This window comes from Myotis myotis, unplaced genomic scaffold, assembly GCF_014108235.1.
Source record: "Myotis myotis isolate mMyoMyo1 unplaced genomic scaffold, mMyoMyo1.p scaffold_m19_p_1, whole genome shotgun sequence".
Lineage (NCBI taxonomy): Eukaryota > Metazoa > Chordata > Mammalia > Chiroptera > Vespertilionidae > Myotis > Myotis myotis.
In genome coordinates this window covers 114,118,080-114,124,552 of record NW_023416313.1, presented here as the reverse complement: position 1 = coordinate 114,124,552, position 6,473 = coordinate 114,118,080, and the positions used below count along the sequence as shown (strand labels likewise).

General features: G+C 49.9%; 1 protein-coding gene across 11 annotated transcripts in view; it reads left to right on the top strand.

Moving 5' to 3' along the window:
- Positions 1-2,283: 2,283 nt before the first annotated feature.
- PARP6 (poly(ADP-ribose) polymerase family member 6) overlaps positions 2,284-6,473 on the top strand; it is a 40,997-nt gene continuing 36,807 nt past the window's right edge. For 6 of the 11 annotated variants that reach the window (XR_004973896.1, XR_004973895.1, XM_036348083.1 and 3 more), the window contains exons 1-2: positions 2,285-2,439; positions 3,778-4,034. The gene's annotated coding sequence lies outside the window, so the exon portion shown is untranslated. Of the gene's footprint in view, positions 2,440-3,777; positions 4,035-6,473 lie in introns of all 11 variants that reach the window. The other 5 variants (XM_036348128.1, XM_036348102.1, XM_036348111.1 and 2 more) reach the window with 1 other exon arrangement.

The window sequence follows — 6,473 nt, the reverse complement described above, 5'->3', positions numbered from 1 at the left end:
GGGAGTGTGAAGGAGGCAGCTGATAGATGTTTCTAACTCTCTATCCCTTTCCCTTCCTCTCTGTAAAAAATCAATAAAATATACTTTTTAAAAAAAAAAAAAGGAAGAAACAATAACCTGTCATAGGTAAGTAATGTGGTGACTGGGCTTTAATATAATTGTTTCTCATATTTCTGACACTTGTCCTAATAGCCTGTCAATATGCTCAGCTTCCTCTCCCAGGAAAAGAATTTTTCTGTACCTGTTGGATTGAATCCTCATCAGATTAAGTCCCAGTTTCTCTGCTCTGCTCAAATTATTCAAATTCTAACCAACAATGTATATCTTTCTTGTTTTCATGACCCTACTGTACCCTATCTTGACCATACATGACCCTATCTTCTTTTCAGGATCCCTACAAAGAGAATGGGAGACCAACACACTAATAAACTTTTCCATTATCATTGCTACTGGAAATCAACTTTCCAGTGGCTGGATCTGCCATAGTCAGCCAATCTCAACAGCTCTCCTACCTCAGTTTCAACCTACAGCAGTGATTGCGAAATTTCTGAGCTCGGCGTGTCAGCATTTTGAAAAACCCTAACTTAACTCTGGTGCCGTGTCACATATAGACATCCCCTGAGGGTTCCCGGACTGCAAGAGGGCACAGACTGGACTGAGGGATACCCCCTCCCCCGCCAAGTGCATGAATTTCGTGCACTGGGCCTCTAGTCTATATATATAAAAGGCTAAGTGACCATCCAATTGTCCGGTAGGTATGATGCGCACTGACCACCAGGGGGCAGATGCTCAATGCATGAGCTGCCAAGCTGTGGTGACTTGGCAGCGGTGGTTCTTGGGTGACACACCCTGGAACCAGAGAGGAAGGAGCCCAATTCCTCATGGGGCCCCATGATTCCACCTTCGGTTGTGGGTTATGTTGTTGCTGGGGCACTGTCGGACCCGAAACTGGCTTACTGCACACTAGCGTTTGTGTTCCACACTTTACAGAGTGCCCTCTTGCAGTCTGGGACCCCCTCGGAGAGCCAGTTTTGGCCCAATCCCGCAGGCCAGGCAGAGGGACACCACCTGCGGGAGGAACTCCTCTCATTTTGCAGATGCCCTTTGAGCCGCAGCACCGCCCCAGGTGTGGCTGGCAGGGGAGAGACCGAGGGAAGTTGGCTCCAGGGCATGTCCTGCCCATCTAGCCCATTTCTGTCCAGCCCTGCTGGCCACCTTCTAATCAATTTCCTTTCAATGTGCACGAATTCTTGCACCAGGGCCACTAGTATTCTAATAACAGTGAATAGTGTCAGGGGGTGCAAGATTTATAAGTGATCATTAAGTAAGTTATGTAATGTCTAATCACTGGGTTATACATCTGAAACTAATATAATCTTGAATGTCAACTGTAATAGAAAAACTTTTAAGTGATTAAAAAACATTTACAGTGAATAGTAATGGTACACAGGCAACAAGATAACAAGAAGGAATTTCATGGTCTCCTGTTCTAGTGGTCTTGTGCACTGTTGTCAGTGGTTGTGTCTCTGAGGGGTTCTGGAAAAGGAAATTACTCTGACAATTCAAGGGTATGTTATCCTAGAAGTGTAAGTATAACGGACAGGGCTCACTTAAGGTGAAGCTTGACCTTCCATGACCTATCCAGTTAGGAGTCTCGATCAGACCATCCTGTGTGGTTACTTTGGGTTACTGAGTATGCCAGGCCTGCCAAGTAGCCCCCTGAACGTGTCCCTTCTACTATGTTCCCCCTTTTCTCCACAACCCCACTGTCGGAACAGACGGTCAGAGTGCTTTTCAGCACACCGCAGCTGCCAGGGGAGTAAATGTATTAAACGTAAGAATTAAAAAACCCTGAGCTGTTTGACTTCCATTACAAACCAGAGATCTCTGGAATCAGCAGGGCCTCAGGAGGCCCTTCTCAATCTCCATCTGCCGGCCTGACTTCCAATACCCTTCAATACCCAGAGGCAGCTGCGGACTGCCTGCCCTGTTCACTCCTCCCAACCGCACGGGGCGCCAAATGCCAACGTCTCTTTTGGAGGGCCCTCCGCGCACCCGCAGAGCCCCTCCTGTTTGTTCACGCACCCACCTGATATTTACGGCGTACCCCCACCTCCTCCCAATCGCACCCCCTGCCCCACCGCCCACCCAACCAGCCAGCACTGCGCAGGCTCCGCCAGCGAGGCGTCCCCAGCAGCCGCGCGCCCAGGGGGCAGGCCGCATGGTGGTTGGTCCGGAGCGGGCCAAGTGGTCACGGGATCGCCGTGTGCGCATGCGCAGAATAGTTCAGCGCGCCCGTGACGGAACGACGGGGCGGGGGGGAAGCGCGACCTCGCCCGCCCGGCCCGGCCCCCGCCCCTCGCTCTGCCGCTCCGCCCCCGCGGGGCGTCCCGGGCCGCTCGTCCCCTCAGTGGCGGCCGCGCGCGGCCCGGGGTCGCCGTGAGTACTCGCGAGGCCGACCTGTGAAGCGGCTTCCACGGGGAGGGGCGGGGCGGCTGGGACGCGTGAAGGGTGCGGGGCCCGCCGCGCCGGCCGGGGTAGAGGAAGCGAGGGGCTTGCACCGGGTGGCTCTGAGGGGTTCCCCTCGGCTGGGCAGGCTCCGCTCCAGGCCGGGCGGCGGGCCACACAGTTCAGGCGTAGACCTGCTTCCCCGGGAAGCAGGAGTCCTTGGGGTCTCCGGAGGAGACTTAGACTCCCCCACGGGAGGCCTCCGGGCCTGTCCTGGAAGCGCGGTGGCGGCTCGTGTTTGGGGGGCAGACCCCGCTTCCTCCCTCCACGGGGTACCCGAGATAGCGTTCTGCGAGCACCGCCCTCGGTGGGTTCTCCTCCGCACTCTTTGTTCGGTGGCCTCGTCTTTCTGAGAAAAGAGCACTCGATACGGAGCAGAGTAACCTCCTTTCCCAAGACCCCAAGCTGGGAGTCAGCCCCAGAGTTAAGCGTGGCGATCTTTGACTAGATGAAGCTGTCGCACCGAGAGCGCCTGTGGACCAGGGGAGGACCTTTGTGATCCAGACCGAGATTTACTCCCACTCGGTCTGTTCCCAGGAAAATCCATAAAGCATTCTCGGAGCTGGAGGACGCCCCTCGACACTGCTCACACACATTTGGCCCCGCTTCTTTTGAAAAGGGTCCCTCCTTTACCTCCTCTAGATGAATCAGGTCTTTCTTGTTTAACTCATTATGAACCCCTTAAATTAGTTAAAATCACATCATGTAAAGATAGATATAATTAAGACCTGTCAAATATGCTTAAGTTTCAGTTCCTCAGTGGTTCTCAACCTTCGCTGCACATTAGAATCACCTGGGAATCTTTTTAAAATCCTGATTTCTGACCCTCATCCTCCGGAAATTGTTTCTTCACCCCATAACAAAGAAACAATTTCCGGAGGATGAGGCCCAGAAATCAGGATTTTAAAAAGATGATTCTAATGTGCCGGCCAAGGTTGAGACCACTGCTCTATACTAAGCAAGTTGCTTGACCTCCCTACACCTGTAGTCTATGTATAACATGAAAGCTTTGAAATAGGTTATCTCTCAGGTTTATTCCTCTTGAAAAATATCTGAGTCTGAATTTCATGACTCACCACTCCCATTCCCCCACTCCTCGCCTTTTAAACCCATTCTCCATCTCTTGAGAGGAATGGGCATTGATAGTAGAAAGTGGCAAGTATCTTTCACTGAAACAGCCTGGTTTGGAAAAGATGGTAGTTTCTGAATTGTTTCTTCCTGGACAAGAAAAATCCTCTCTGAACTACCTTTTTCTCCTTGTGTTAACAGCAGAAACCAAGCAACAACAGCCCTTGGAGAGAGGCTGTTTCTTGACTTCCACAGTGACAAAGACCTGGAGGAAGTTAGAACTTCTGACCTACTCTGCCGTCATCCTACCGCCCAGCTCAAGATAGCCTAGGCTGGACATTAGTGCCTCCTCCTTTGTTCCTCTGTGATCATCCAGATTAGCACCTGACTGTTCATTTTCAAGTCTCACAAACCCAGCCCCCAGATCTTCATATTCCGGTTCTCAGCTACTCTTAAAGGTGAATGGAGTCTTGCTTTTTAAAATCCTTTTTGAATGATTTTGTCTATGTGTAGGTGCATTTAGGTGCTTAGATGTATTTGCCCTTTGACTTAAGTATCCAGCAGACAGTTGATTGATTGATTGATTCATTTAATAAATATGTGTTGAGAATCTGGCAATAGAGGCAGTGAAAACAGTCAAAACTTATGCCACCACAGACCTTACTTTGTGGTGGAAGATAAACACAATAAACAAACATTTTGTATGTCAAAGCATGATAAGTGCTGTGAAACAAAATAAAGCAGGGCAAGGGGGATAGAGTGTGCTAGTATGTTTGTGTTGGGGTTTTGCTGTTTTATATAGGATGGTCAAGGCGACCTTAGAGTAGAGATCTGAAAGAGTGAAGGAGCAAGCCATGGAGACATATGGGTGAAAAGCATTCCAAGAAGTGGGAACAGCAGGGGACAAAGGCCGTGTGGTGGGAATCTGGTTGGTATGTTTGAAAAATAACAAGGATGCATTTGTGGAGTCTCAGGGATAATCTTCCTGTTTACATTTAGAGTTGACTTTTTAGGGAGAGCCCTGGTAAGAGTCCAAGAATAGCCTCTGCTTTTTTTTTTTTTTTTTAAGACGTTGAGAGTACAAGAAACCCTCATGTACCTGTCACCCAGTTTCATCCATAATTGGCATTTGCCATTCTTATTTCATCTATCCCTCTCTTTTTTTGTGCTAGAGTGGGATTTTAAAGTAGATCTCAGAAATCAGGCTATTTCATCTTTAAGAACCTCACTTTCAATTTCCTTTTGCATATTGTTTTTTTATGTTTTCCTATATTCCTATATAATAAAGAGGTAATATGCAAATTGACCATCATGCCCTTGTACAAGATGGCCACTCCCTTGTGGTCATAAGATAGCCATCAGGGGAGGGCAGTTGTGGGTGATCAAGCCAGTAGGGGAGGGCAGTTGGGGGGACCAGACCTGCAAGGGAGGGCAGTTGGGGGCTTCCATGCCTGCAGGGGAGGGCAGTTGGGGGTGACAGGGCCTGCAGGGGAGGGCAATTCGGGGCGACTGGGCCAGTAGGGAAGGGTCGTTGGGGGCGATCGGGCCGGCAGGGGAGCAGTTAGGCGACGATCAGGCTGGCAGGGGAATTGTTAGGGGGTGTTCAGGCTGGCAGGCAGAAGCGGTTAGGGGCAATCAGGCAGGCAGGCAGGTGAGCGGTTGGGAGCCAGCCGTCCTGGATTGTGAGAGGGATGTCCAACTGCCAGTTTAGGCCCAATCCCCCAGGGATCCCAGATTGGAGAGGGTGCAGGCTGCGCTGAGGGACACCCCCTCGCCCCCAGTGCACAAATTTCATGCACTGGGCCTCTAGTATCCTATCTAATAAAAGAGAAACATGTAAATTTACCATCCCTCCGCTATGCTCACCAGCCAATTAGGAGTGAGTATGCAAATTAACCTGACAAAGATGGCGGGTTAATTTGCATACACAGGCACCAGGTGGAGATCAGAGTGGGAGAGCTGGCGGAGAATGGAGTGGCTTGTGGAACTTGGCTCCCCAAGCTGCCAGATGGAGAGCAGAGAGGGAGAGCTGGGGGTTTAGAAGACTTGGCAGAGTGGGAGGCCTTGGGATGGAGACAGAGCAGGAAGGGAAAACTAAGAGCATGGGGAGCACCAGGAATTCTGGGAATAGTAGTTCTGGTGGCAGCCCCAGGACCAGAAGTGGAAGCCCAGAGCGCGCGGAGCACCAGGAATGCTGGGAATTGTAGTTCTGGTAGCAGACGGATCTAGACACTAGAGCAGGGGTGGGCAAACTTTTTGACTCGAGGGCCACAGTGGGTTCTTAAACTGGACCGGAGGGCTGGAACAAAAGCATAGATGGAGTGTTTGGGTGAACTAATATAAATTCAAAGTAAACATCATTACATAAAAGGGTATGGTCTTTTTTTTTTTTTTAGTTTTATTCATTTCAAACGGGCTGGATCCAGCCCGCGGGCCGTAGTTTGCCCATGGCTGCACTAGAGCAAAGTGAGCCTGGAGCACTGTTGTGGTGGGGGATGGAGGAAAAGCAAAGGTGAGAAGACATAAGTAAAATCAGACTATCTAGGAAAAATTAAAGGGAAGATATCCTAAAACTTCCAGGAAATCTCCACCAATGAAGCAAAGAAAAAAAAAATGCCTCTATTATTCTGTGAGTAACAAACCAAACTGAGTTGGGGGGTCTCAGACAATTTGCTCATCTGATTGCAAAGACAGACAGAAACTCCCAGATTGGAGAGGGCTCCCATATTGGAGAGGGTACAGGTCAGGCTGAGGGACCCCCACACACCCCAGTGCATGAATGCCGTGCATCAGGCTTCCAGTATATATATATATATACACACACACATACATACATACATACACACACACACACACACACACACACACTAGAGGCCCGGTGCACAAAAATTTGTGCA